This window comes from Emys orbicularis, chromosome 12, assembly GCF_028017835.1.
Source record: "Emys orbicularis isolate rEmyOrb1 chromosome 12, rEmyOrb1.hap1, whole genome shotgun sequence".
In the NCBI taxonomy this organism is placed as follows: domain Eukaryota; kingdom Metazoa; phylum Chordata; order Testudines; family Emydidae; genus Emys; species Emys orbicularis.
The window spans coordinates 35,411,784-35,425,815 of record NC_088694.1 but is presented as its reverse complement, the minus strand read 5'-3'; the positions used below and the strand labels follow the sequence as shown (position 1 = coordinate 35,425,815).

At 44.6% G+C, this 14,032-nt stretch overlaps 1 protein-coding gene across 1 annotated transcript in view; it reads left to right on the top strand.

Moving 5' to 3' along the window:
• Window positions 1-363: 363 nt before the first annotated feature.
• LOC135886051 (cytosolic phospholipase A2 gamma-like) overlaps window positions 364-14,032 on the top strand; it is a 979,292-nt gene continuing 965,623 nt past the window's right edge. The window contains 1 exon segment of the mRNA XM_065413941.1: window positions 364-440. The gene's annotated coding sequence lies outside the window, so the exon portion shown is untranslated.

Below are 14,032 nucleotides of genomic sequence, written 5' to 3'. Positions count from 1 at the left end.
AACCCGTGGAACTCATTGCCTGGGGATGTTGTGAAGGCCAAAAGTGTAACTGGGTTCAAAAAAAGGATTAGATCAGTTCAAGAAGATGCTGATGGAAAACAAGCGTTACTACATTTTGAAACTCTTACCACCATTAACCAATAGCGTGCAGATCATATAGACATCAAGTTGGACAGAAAAAATTGTGCAAAAATAGCAAGCTGCGGTAAAGCAGCAGATTATGACACTGAGTGCAGCAGCAAGTGCCTAACCACAGTGTTGGCACATGTCTAAAATCTTAACTATAAAGATAAGAAGAGCAAGGAAACCACAGAGAGACAGCAAGTGAGAGAGGGAGAAGATACTGCTTGAGAATTGCTAGTAAAACATTCTCCCCAGATGACCCAAAGACGACTGGCCATCGGAAGAGGGACGCTGCCAATTCAGCATCATCTCTGATTGTATGTAATTGCAATTCGTAGTGCTTCTAGCTTACTGCAATAGGGATTTTTGTGTTAATAAAAGATGTTGTATGTTTGAACTGTGACCGCCCTACTATAGTGAAACTCTTGGAAGGGTAACAAAGGATATGTCCATCAGTGGCTATTAACCAAGATGGTCAGGGATGCAACCCCAAATGCTGAGTCTCCCTAAACCTCTGTGTGCCAGAAGCTGGGAATGGGTGACAGGGGATGGATCACTCGATGATTGCCTGTTCTGTTCATTTCCTCTGAAGCACCAGGCATTGGCCACTGACGGCAGACAGGATACTGGGCTAGATGGACCATTGGTCTGACCCAATTCATTTGAACGGCTGTTCAAATGTTTTTATGTTCCACTACACCTGCAACAGATGTCAGACTTGGAGGGAGTGGCTAACAGGGAAAAGACCAGCTCTACTGGGGGCTTGAAGTGGGGTGCAGATCTCCAGCTCTCACTCTATGACAGAGATTTGGCTGGGAGCAGGAACTGACTATAAATGGGTTCTGGCCAGACCCTCCCTGGGAGAGGTGGGAATGACATAGGCAGTGCTGGCCTAAGAGAAAATGGCTCCCTGGGTGAACTTGTACTTTGGTGTCCCTGGCCCCCGTGGGTGCTGCCCCATCGCCCTTGCCCCCCCTGAACACCCTGGGCTCCCTAACTCCCATCAACTATGGGCCCACTTCCTCCCCTCCGCCAGTAGTTAATTTGTATTGGAAGGGGTGCTGGGGCTCAGTCCCGGCACAAATTAAGCACTAGCTGGGCAGTTGGAGAGCGGCAGCTGATGGCCAGGTGCCCAGCTGTGATGCAACACCGCCGTCAGCAGCAGCAGCACAGAAGTCAGGGTGGCATGGTATATGGTGTATTGCCACCCTTACTTCTGCCCTGGAGCTGCAGCTCATGGTACCTGGCGCTTGGCCTGCATCTCAAGGCAGGCTCCGCACTGTCACACAGGGGCTGCACCTTGCTGGCAGATGCCAGGGCCATCCCTCAGACTTCTGACCACTTCTAACTCACCAGAGGCGCCATTTCATATTTGGGGGGGGGGGGGCAATTTTAACCATGATTCCAGGGGCTACTTAGGCACCTGAAAACTCTAGGGGTTTTTTTTTAGTTTTTTTTTTTTTGCAGAAAATAAAATAAAAGGAGCACTGCATCCAATTCATATATATATATATATATATATATATATATATATATATATATATATATATATATTGTGACAGACCCAGACCAGTGGGGTACAGGAGTCTGGTAGAGGGCAAATATACTGGTCACTGGATGAGTAGTTTTCTGTTCCCTGAGTGACCAGAGAAGGGGCTGCACTAGAGTAATCAGGAACCTGCTAGAACCAGTTAAGGCAGGCAGGCTAATTAGGACACCTGGAGCCAATTAAGAAGAAGCTGCTAGAATCAATTAAGGCAGGCTAATCAGGGCACCTGGGTTTTAAAAGGAGCTCACTTCAGTTTGTGGTGCGAGTGTGAGGAGCTGGGAGCAAAAGATGCAAAGAGCTGAGAGGGTGATGGTGATGGTGATGGTGATGGTGATGGTGAGCGTGAGGGTGAGGGTGAGGGTGAGGGTGTGCTGCTGAGGACTGAGGAGCACAAGTGTTATCAGACACCAGGAGGAAGGTCCTGTGGTGAGAATAAGGAAAGTGTTTGGAGGAGGCCATGGGGAAGTAGCCCAGGGAGTTGTAGCTGTCATGCAGCTGTTACAGGAGGCACTATAGACAGCTGCAGTCCACAGGGCCCTGGGCTGGAACCCGGAGTAGAGGGTGGGCCCGGGTTCCCCCCAAACCTCCCAATTGACCTGGACTGTGGGTTCTTCCAGAGGGGAAGGTCTCTGGGCTGTTCCCCAACCCACATGGTGAATCTCTGAGGCAAGAAAATCCGCCAATAAGCGCAGGACCCACCAAGATAGAGGAGGAACTTTGTCACAATATATATATACAGAAACACCAACTAAAGTCATATTTTAAGTTTATATGTAAATTTAGAACAACCAGGAGATAATATAGCAAGCTATTCCCAATCCCAAGCCTTGAGGTAACAGTTCTGGAGCTTTATCACAGAGATCGGAAACACAAGTTGTACACTATCTTTAGTAGAGATAAATAAAATAAAATAAATCTGCTTAAAATCTACTTACTTTCTCTAATAGACATACTCTGTGTTACTGCCATTATCTACTCTATATTAGTCAATTGTTTTTCACTCCACTAAAATGTATTTACTTAATTTTAACATACAAAATTAAGGTTTTTTTTCTGTTTTATTAAGAATGGATATTTATTTTTTATAACTATTTTGGCATTTATTTACCAATCACAATCATGTATGTGACTCGCTACCATTTGAATCCATCATTACAGTTTCTATCAGACTTGGAACCACATTTATTTTCATACGAATTTTAAGCTATTTTACAGATATAACTAAAAATACAATTTGAAAATAAGCAACCGTCATTTGCACAGTGTTGAAAGTTATGTGTTTAGCTATTTTTTTTAAAACTGGCACTGCTAAGGTGAGTACAAGTTAAAGTTACTTTCTAAAAGGATACTGTTTTTTGATTGTACCACTTTAAATAATGAATGACAAAGCACATTATGGTGATAAAAGTAAAAATGATAATTATTACAGCCAGGACAGGTTAGGCATTTTAGAACTCATTACTCAAAGAATTAAATTTAAGTATGAGAGAGAAACAAAACTATGAAATGCACAGACCTGTCAAAAAACTAAAATAATAATATTGTAACCCTTAATGAACTTTGAAAGAATAAAATTGTAAAAAATATATGTGCATTGCACATTTCATAGAATCACAGAATTGTAGGGTTAGAAGGGACTGCAAGGATCATCTAGTCTAACTCCCTGCCAAGAAGCAGGATTTGTTGTGTCTAAACCATCCAAGACAGATGGCTCTCCAGCCTTTCTTTGAAAATGTCCAGTGAAGAAACGTTCACAACCTCCCTAGGCAGTCGGTTCCATTGTCCTACCATTCTTACAGTTCGGAGGCTTTTCCTGAGATATAATCTAAAGCTGCTGTGCTGTAGTTTGAACCCAATGCCTCTTGTCCTGCCCTCTGTGGCAAGAGAGAACAACTTTTCTCCATTTTTTATGGCAGCCTTTCAAGTATCTGAAGACCATTATAATATCCCCCCCCAATCTCCTCGTTTCTAACTAAACACACCCAGTTCCTTCAGCCTTTGCTCATATGGCTGCATTCCATCCCTTTGATCTTCTTCATCGCTCGCATCTGGATCCTTTCCAGTTTCTCTACATCCTTTCTATAAACTTGTGGCCAAAATTGGATACAGTATTCCAGCTGAGGGCTAGACAGCACCAACTAGAGCATTATGATCGCCTACTGTGACTTACAAGCTATGCAACCTAAAACTGCATTTCCTATTTTTGCAATAACATTGCATTACTGACTCATGTTGAGGTTATGATCCACCACAACTCCCACATCCTTCTCAGCAGTTCTGCTGCCAAGTCAGTGATCCCCTATTCTGCATTTGCTTTTTCTTCCATAAGTGTAGCATCTTAAATCTGCAAAAAGAACAGGAGTACTTGTGACACCTTAAATACTAACCAATTTATTTGAGCATAAGCTTTCGTGGGCTGCAGCCCACTTCATCAGATGCATAGAATGGAACAAATAATAAGAAGATATATATATACATACAGAGAACATGATCTTCTTTCTATATGTTCCATTCTATGCATCTGATGAAGTGGACTGTAGCCCATGAAAGCGTATGCTCAAATAAATTGATTAGTCTCTAAGGTGCCACAAGAACTCCTGTTCTTTTTGTGGATACAGGCTAACACGGCTGCTACTCTGAAACCCATATTAAATCTGTCTTTGTTGATTTTCATTTTGTTATCTATAACCCAGTTCTCCAATTTATCAAGATCCCTTTGAATTTTAGCTCTATCCTCCAAAGTGTTTCAATCACCCCAGCTTTGTGTTATCTGCAAACTTGATAAGTGTTCTCTCTATACCTACATCCAGGTCATTAATAAAGATGTTAAACAGCACTGGACCCAGAACAGATCCCTGTGGAACCACATTTGAGACCTTCCTCCAATCTGACATCATTCCATTAATAGTTACTCTTTGTTTGTGGTTGTTTAACCAATTATGTATCTGCTTAACGGTAGGTCCACCAAGCCCACATGTCTCCAGCTTACTTATCTAAATGTCATGTGGGACTGTGTCAAAAACCTTGCTGAAGTCAGGTATATTATGTCCACTGCATTCCCCTTATCCACCAAATCAGTTACCCTGTCAAAGAAGGAAATCAAGCTTGGTTGGCATGACTGGTCTTGGTAAATCCATGCTGGCTGCTAGTGCTCATCCCTTCATCCTCCTGGTATCCACAAATTGAATGTTTTATACATTGGTCTAGGAACATCCCAGGTACTGAGGTCATATGACTGGTCTATAGTTCCCCAGCTCCTCCTTTCCCCCCCTTTTTAAAGATGGGCACTACTTTAGCCCTTCTCCAGTCTTCCAGAACCTCCCCATCATCCATGAGTTTGTAAATATTTTTTGCCAGTGGCTCTGAGATTTCTTCAGCTAATTCCTTTAGAATAGCATCCAGCCCCGCTGATTTGAATTAATTCAGATTGGTCACAAAATCTGTGATGTGTTCTTTACTTACCTCAATCTGTATCACTTCCCCTTCATTGTCTATGGGACCTTTGCTAGTCATCTGGTCACTTGTTATGTTTTGTGAGAAGACTGAAGCAAAGTAGGCATTGAGCAACTCTGCCTTCCTATCATCTTCCATTACCAGCTCACCGCTTCCATTCAGCAGAGGACCAACACAGTCCTTGATCTTTCTTTTTTGTTTGACATATTTGAAGAACCCCTTCCTGTTATCTCCAACATTCCTTGCCAGCTGTAACTCATTCTTTGCCTTGGCTTTCCTGATTTTGTCCCTACACACTCGTGCTATTCCCATGTATACTTCCTTGGTGACATGCCCCTTCTTCCATTTCCAGTATGTATTCCTTTGGGGCATTAGATAGCTAAAAAGCTCTTATTCAGCTGCATTGACCTCCTGTGGCTCTTCTTATCTTTCCTCTCCATGGGAATAGCTTGATGCTGAGCTTCTAGTATTACATCTTTTAGGAACTGCCAGCCCCCCTCGATTCCTTTTCTTCATAATTGGCTTCCATGGGACTTTGCCTACAATTTCTCTGAGTTGGTTGAAATCCTCCTTTCTGAATTCCAGTGTCCTTGTTTTGCTCTTCTCATGTCCTCCTTTCCATAGGATCTTGAATTCTATCAGATCGTGATCAGTTCCTCCCAAGTTCCCAACCACCTTCACGTTCGCAACTGATTCATCCCTGTTGGTCAAAACCAGATCCAAAATGGATGACACCTTAGTTGTTTCCTCAACTCTCTGAATCAGAAAGTTGTCCCCACTGCACACTATGAATTTGCAGGACGTATTATGTTTTGTTACAATAGTCTTCCAACAGATCTCAGGAAAGTTAAAATCCCCCATTAATACTAACTCATGTGTGTTAACTAATCATATTACCTACTTATGGAATGACTCATCTACTTCCTCTTCCTGATTTGGTGGTCTGTAATAGACCCCCACCATAAAAATGCTACTGTTCTTTTCCCTTGTTATCCTCACCCACAGACTCTCAGTAGGTCTGTCACTCACTTTCGCTTGGACCTGAGAGTAAGTGTAGACATTCTTGATGTACAGTGCAACACCTCCTCCTTCCCCCCCATACCTGTCCTTTGAGAACAAGCTATATCCCTCAGTTTTGACAGGAAGTACCATAGATTCATAGATTCTAGGACTGGAAGGGACCTCGAGAGGTCATCGTGTCCAGTCCCCTGCCCTCATGGCAGGACCAAATACTGTCTAGACCATCCCGGATAGACATTTATCTAACCTACTCTTAAATATCTCCAGAGATGGAGATTCCACAACCTCCCTAGACAATTTATTGAAGTGTTTAACCACCCTGACAGTTAGGAACTTTTTCCTAATGTCCAACCGAAACCTCCCTTGCTGCAGTTTAAGCCCATTGCTTCTTGTTCTATCCTTAGAGGCTAAGGTGAACAAGTTTTTTCCCTCCTCCTTATGACACCCTTTTAGATACCTGAAAACTGCTATCATGTCCCCTCTCAGTCGTCTCTTTTCCAAACTATACAAACCCAGTCCTTTCAGCCTTCCTTCATAGGTCATGTTCTCAAGACCTTTAATCATTCTTGTTGCTCTTCTCTGGACCCTCTCCAGTTTCTCCACATCTTTCATGAAATGCGGTGCCCAGAACTGGACACAATACTCCAGTTGAGGCCTAACCAGAGCAGAGTAGAGCGGAAGAATGACTTCTCGTGTCTTGCTCACAACACACATGTTAATGCATCCCAGAACCATGTTTGCTTTTTTTGCAACAGCATCACACTGTTGACTCATATTTAGCTTGTGGTCCACTATAACCCCTAGATCCCTTTCTGCGGTTCTCCTTCCTAGACAGTCTCTTCCCATTCTGTATATGTGAAACTGATTTTTCCTTCCTAAGTGGAGCACTTTGCATTTGTCTTTGTTAAACTTCATCCTGTTTACTTCAGATCATTTCTCCAATTTGTCCAAATCATTTTGAATTATGACCCTGTCCTCCAAAGCAGTTGCAATCCCTCCCAGTTTGGTATCATCTGCAAACTTAATAAGCGTACTCTCTATGCCAATATCTAAGTCGTTGATGAAGATATTGAACAGAGTCGGTCCCAAAACAGACCCCTGCGGAACCCCACTTGTTGTACCTTTCCAGCAGGATTGGGAACCACTAATAACAACTCTCTGAGTATGGTTATCCAGCCAGTTATCCACCCACCTTATAGTAGCCCCATCCACGTTCTATTTGCCTAGTTATCGATAAGAATATCATGCGAGACCGTATCAAATGCCTTACTAAAGTCTAGGTATACCACATCCACAGCTTCTCCCTTATCCACAAGACTCGTTATCCTATCAAAGAAAGATATCAGATGGGTTTGACATGATTTGTTCTTTACAAATCAATGCTGGCTATTCCCTATCACCTTACCACTTTCCAAGTGTTTGCAGATGATTTCCTTAATTACTTGCTCCATTATCTTCCCCGGCACAGAAGTTAAACTAACTGGTCTGTAGTTTCCTGTGTTGTTTTTATTTCCCTTTTTATAGATGGGCACTATATTTGCCCTTTTCCAGTCTTCTGGAATCTCTACCATCTCCCATGATTTTCCAAAGATAATAGCTAGAGGCTCAGATACCTCCTCTATTAGTGTCTTTAGTATTCTAGGATGCATTTCATCAGGCCCTGGTGACTTGCAGGCATCTAACTTTTCTAAGTGATTTTTAACTTGTTCTTTTTTTTATTTTATCTTCTAAACCTACCCCCTTCCCATTTACATTCACTATGTTAGGCATTCCTTCAGACTTCTCGGTGAAGACCGAAACAGAGAAGTCATTAAGCATCTCTGCCATTTCCAAGTTTCCTGTTACTGTTTCTCTCTCCTCACTGAGCAGTGGGCCTACCCTGTCCTTGGTCTTCCTCTTGCTTCTAATGTATTGATAAAAAGTCTTCTTGTTTCCCTTTATTCCTGTGACTAGTTTGAGCTCATTTTGTGCCTTTGCCTTTCTAATCTTGCCCCTGCATTCCTGTGTTCTTTGCCTATATTCATCCTTTGTAATCTGTCCTAGTTTCCATTTTTTATATGACTCCTTTTTATTTTTTAGATGATGCAAGATCTCGTGGTTAAGCCAAGGTGGTCTTTTGCCACATTTTCTATCTTTCCTACCCAGCGGAATAGCTTGCTTTTGGGCCCTTAATAATGTCCCTTTAAAAAACTGCCAACTCTCCTCAGTTGTTTTTCCCCTCAGTCTTGATTCCCATGGGACCTTACCTATCAGCTCTCTGAGCTTACCAAAATCCGCCTTCCTGATATCCATTGTCTCCATTTTGCTGTACTCCCTTCTACCCTTCCTTTTAGAATTGCAAACTCTATGATTTCATTATCACTTTCACCCAAGCTGCCTTCTACTTTCAAATTCTCAATGAGTTCCTCCCTATTTGTTAAAATCAAGTCTAGAACAGCTTCCCCCCAGTAGCCTTTTCAACCTTCTGAAATGAAAAGTTGTCTGCAATGCAGTCCAAGAACTTATTGGATAGTCTGTGCCTCACTGTGTTATTTTCCCAACATATATCTGGAGAGTTAAAGTCCCCCATCACCACCAAATCTTGGACTTTGGATGATTTTGTTAGTTGTTTAAAAAAAGCCTCTTCTACCTCTTCCACCTGGTTAGGTGGCCTGTAGTAGACTCCTAGCATGACATCAGCCTTGTTTTTTACCCCTTTTAGCCTAACCCAGAGACTCTCAACACTTCCGTCTCCTATGTCCATCTCAGTCGAAGTGTGTACATTTTTAATATATAAGGCAACACCTCCTCCCTTTTCCCCCTGTCTATCCTTCCTGAGCAAGCTGTACCCATCTACACCAACATTCCAATCATGTGTATTATCCCATCAAGTTTCAGTGATGCCAACAATGTCATAGTTGTATTTATTTATTAGCAGTTCCAGTTCTTCCTGCTTATTACCCATACTTCTCGCATTTGTATATAGGCATCAAAGATACTGGTTTGATCTTGCCTCCCAGTTTTGCCCTGACCCTTCCAGGATCCGGCAAACAGGTCTGCTAACAGGGGAGTTTGAGTGGGAGTGAGTCTAATTGGAGGAGACGGTATCTGTATTTGCATCTGTCTTTGTAGTGCTTGTGTGTGTAGAGGCCTGTAGGGGCAGTGTGCTGGGAGGGCAGCTGAGCCCTGAGTAGGGGGCGGAGCTTGGCTGATTAGGGGGCCTATAAAAGCGGCCACCCAGCCAGGCAGCGGCACAGGAGCCGGCAAACAGGGCTGCTAACAGGGGAGTTTTGAGTGGGAGTGAGTCTAATTGGAGGAGACGGTATCTGTATTTGCATCTGTCTTTGTAGTGCTTGTGTGTGTAGAGGCCTGTAGGGGCAGTGTGCTGGGAGGGCAGCTGAGCCCTGAGTAGGGGGCGGAGCTTGGCTGATTAGGGGGCCTATAAAAGCATCCACCCAGCCAGGCAGCGGCACAGGAGCCGGCAAACAGGGCTGCTAACAGGGGAGTTTGAGTGGGAGTGTGTCTAATTGGAGGAGAAGGTATCTGTATTTGCATCTGTCTTTGTAGTGCTTGTGTGTGTAGAGGCCTGTAGGGGCAGTGTGCTGGGAGGGCATCTGAGCCCTGAGCCCTGAGTAGGGGGCGGAGCTTTGCTGATTAGGGGGCCTATAAAAGCGGCCACCCAGCCAGGCAGCGGGACAGGAGCCGGCAAACAGGGCTGCTAACAGGGGAGTTTGAGTGGGAGTGAGTCTCATTGGAGGAGAAGGTATCTGTATTTGCATCTGTCTTTGTAGTGCTTGTGTGTGTAGAGGCCTGTAGGGGCAGTGTGCTGGGAGGGCATCTGAGCCCTGAGCCCTGAGTAGGGAGCGGAGCTTGGCTGATTAGGGGGCCTATAAAAACGGCCACCAGGCCAGGCAGCGGCACAGCTGCGAGCAGCGGCACAGGAGCCAGCGAACAGGGGAGTTTTAGTGGGAGTTTGCAGGGGGAGGAGGAAGGGGAGGCAGGATGGCGCGGTGTCCCGTGTGCTCTGTTCCCCCAGGTGCACAGGGCACAGGTGAGCAGGTGGGCCCGGACAACAGCAACCATGAGCCAAGCAGCGGGGGACACAATGCAGATGATTCCATGTGGCAGCTGCGGTATGTACATGATCCTAGCGGGGGTGCCTGACCAGAGGTATGTCTGCATGAAATGCCGCCTAATAGAGCTGCTGGAAGAAAAGATCCGAGGTTTGGAGATGCAGGTAGATACCCTGGTAGAGTTTAGAAGGGGGTTCGAGCAGCTAATGGAGCAAAGGCAAGGAGTGGCTGAAGGGGAATGCTCAGGGGTACAGGTGGAAGCAGGGGCTAAGGTCTGTGAGGGGGGAATGTCGGGGGGAGAACAAGGGCAGTGGAAGCATGTGACCGTGAGAAGCAGGCCAAGGAAAAGCAGGGCCAGTGAAGGAGAAATAGAACTCAAGAACAGGTTTGGGTGTTTGGATAACGAGGAAGGGGTGCAGCAGGTGGTAACTGAAGGGGGAAGGGTGAGGAAAAAGAGAAGAGCGGCTAGTCCCATAGAAAGAGGGGAGGAGTTGATGAAGACAGCACCAGATCTGGGCCCCGGTAGGGTACAGGATGGCATAAGGGGGATTATAAGGGAAAATAGGAACGGACAGGGGTTGCGACAAGAGGGAACAGGGGATAGATTAGTAGATCGCACTGTCACCAGGCAAAGGCAGGTTTACGTGATTGGGGACTCCTTACTGAGGAGGTTAGACAGGCCTGTGACCAGGGCAGACCCAGAGAACAGAAGGGTGTGCTGTCTACCGGGCGCTAAGATACGGGATGTGGACCTGCGGTTGAAAAGGATCCTAAAAGGAGCAGGTAAGAACCCCTTGATCATCCTTCACGTAGGAACGAATGACACTGCTAGGTTCTCGCTAGAGAGAATCAAGGGAGATTATGCCAGGCTGGGGAAGACGCTTAAGGAAATCGAGGCTCAGATCATCTTCAGTGGGATTCTGCCTGTTCCTAGAGAAGGGCAGCAAAGGGCTGACAGGATTGTGATGATAAATAGTTGGCTAAGGGAGTGGTGCTATAAGGAGGGCTTTGGGATGTATGGCCACTGGGAGGCTTTCGGGGACAAACAACTGTTCTCACGGGATGGACTTCACCTAAGTAGGGAAGGAAATAGACTTCTGGGAGGGAGGCTGGCTCATCTCATCAAAAGAGCTTTAAACTAGGAATTCAGGGGAGACGGTTGGGAGATGTCCAGTTAATCTCCACGCCAGATTACAACATTGAGAAGGAGGATGACAAGACAAGAACTGATATAGCCAGGGGGAAGAGATTGGACATAAGGAAGACAGGGGGGATGGACACTAGACTAATAGGTCATACTGGCGGTACGGTGTCCGTACCAAATTGGATAACTAATGTGAGAGAGGCTAAACGGCATAAATTAAGATGTTTATACACCAATGCGAGAAGCCTAGGTAACAAAATGGAGGAATTGGAGCTCCTGGTCTGAGAAATGAAACCGGATATCGTAGGAATAACCGAAACGTGGTGGAATGGTAGTCATGACTGGAGTACAGGTATGGAAGGGTATGTGCTGTTTAGGAACGACCGGAACAAAGGTAAAGGTGGGGGAGTAGCATTGTATGTCAATAATGAGGTAAGCTGTAAAGAAATAATAAGTGATGGAATGGATAAGACGGAGTCTGTCTGGGCAATACTCACATTGGGTAAAAATACTACTAGAGCCTCCCCTGGGATAGTGCTTGGGGTGTGCTATAGTCCGCCGGGATCTAGCCTGGATATGGACAGAGAACTATTTAATGTTTTTAGGGAAGTAAATACTAATAGGAACTGTGTAATCATGGGAGACTTTAACTTCCCGGATATAGATTGGGGAACAAATGCTAGTAACAATAATAGGGCTCAGATTTTCCTAGACGTGCTAGCTGATGAATTCCTTCATCAAGTAGTTGCTGAACCGACGAGGGGGGATGCCACTTTAGATTTGGTTTTGGTGAGTAGTGAGGACCTCGTTGAGGAAATGGTTGTAGGGGACAACCTTGGCTCGAGTGATCATGAGCTAATTCAGTTTAAACTAAATGGAAGGATTAATAGAATTAAATCGGAGACTAGGGTTTACGATTTCAAAAGGGCTAACTTTAATAAATTAAGGTGACTAATTAGGGAAGTGGATTGGACTAACATATTTATGGATCTAAAGGCGGAAGGCACCTGGGATTATTTCAAGTTGAAGTTGCAGGAGCTGTCGGAGGCCTGTATCCCGAGAAAGGGAAAACGGTTCGTAGGCAGATTTAGACCGAGCTGGATGAACGAGCGTCTCAGAGGGGTGATTAAGAAAAAACAGAAAGCGTACAAAGACTGGAAGAGGGGAGGGATGAGCAAAGAAACCTACCTTATTGAGGTCAGAGCATGTAGAGATGGAGTGAGAAAGGCCAAAAGCCGTGTAGAGTTGGACCTTGTGAGGGGAATTAAAACCAATAGTAAGAGGTTTTATAGCCATATAAATAGGAAGAAAACAAAGAAAGAAGAAGTGGAACCGCTGAAGACTGTAGATGGAGTGGAGATTAAGGATAATCTAGGCATGGCACAATATCTAAATGAATATTTTGCATCGGTCTTTAATAAGGCTAATGAAGGGTTTAGGAACAGAGGCAGCGTGACAGAGGGGAATAAAGGAGGGGGGGTTGACATTACCGTATCCGAGGTAGAAGCCAAACTCGAACAGCTTAACGGGACTAAATCGGACGGACCGGATGATCTTCATCCGAGAATATTAAAGGAACTGGCATGAGAAATTGCAAGCCCGTTAGCGATAATTTTTAATGAATCAGTAAACTCGGGGGTGGTACCGTTGGACTGGAGAATAGCTAATGTGGTTCCTATTTTCAAGAAGGGGGAAAAAAGTGACCCGGATAACTACAGGCCTGTTAGTTTAACATCTGTAATATGCAAGGTCTCGGAAAAAATTTTGAAGGAGAAAGTAGTTAAGGACCTTGAGGTCAATGGCAATTGGGACAAATTACAACATGGTTTTACGAAAGGCAGATCGTGCCGAACCAACCTAATCTCCTTCTTTGAGAAAGTAACAGTTTTTTTAGATAAAGGAAATGTGGTGGATCTAATATACCTCGATTTCAGTAAAGCGTTTGATACGGTACCGCATGAGGAATTATTGGTTAAATTGGAAAAGATGGGGATCGATATGAAAATCCAGAGGTGGATAAAGAACTGGTTAAAGGGGAGACTGCAGCGGGTTGTACTGAAAGGTGAACTGTCAGGTTGGAAGGAGGTTACCAGTGGAGTTCCTCAAGGTTCGGTTTTGGGTCCGATTTTATTTAATCTATTTATTACTGACCTCGGAACCGAATGTAGAAGTGGGCTGATAAAGTTTGCAGATGACACAAAGTTGGGAGCTATTGCCAATTCGGAGAAGGATCGGGATATCCTGCAGGGAGATTTGGATGACCTTGTAAACTGGAGTAATAGTAATAGGATGAAATTTAATAGTGAGAAGTGTAAGGTGATGCATTTAGGGATGACTAACAAGAATTTTAGTTATAAGCTGGGGACGCATCGGTTGGAAGTAACGGAGGAGGAGAAGGACCTAGGAGTCCTGGTTGATCGCAGGATGACTATGAGTCGGCAATGTGACGTGGCCATGAAAAAAGCTAATGCGGTCTTGGGATGCATTAGGCGAGGTATTTCTAGTAGGGATAAGGAGGTGCTGCTTCCGTTATACAAGGCACTGGTGAGACCTCATTTGGAGTACTGTGTGCAGTTCTGGTCTCCCATGTTTAAAAAGGATGAACTCAAACTGGAACGGGTACAGAGAAGGGCCACTAGGATGATCCGAGGAATGGAAAACCTGTCGTATGAAAGGAGACTTGAGGAGCTC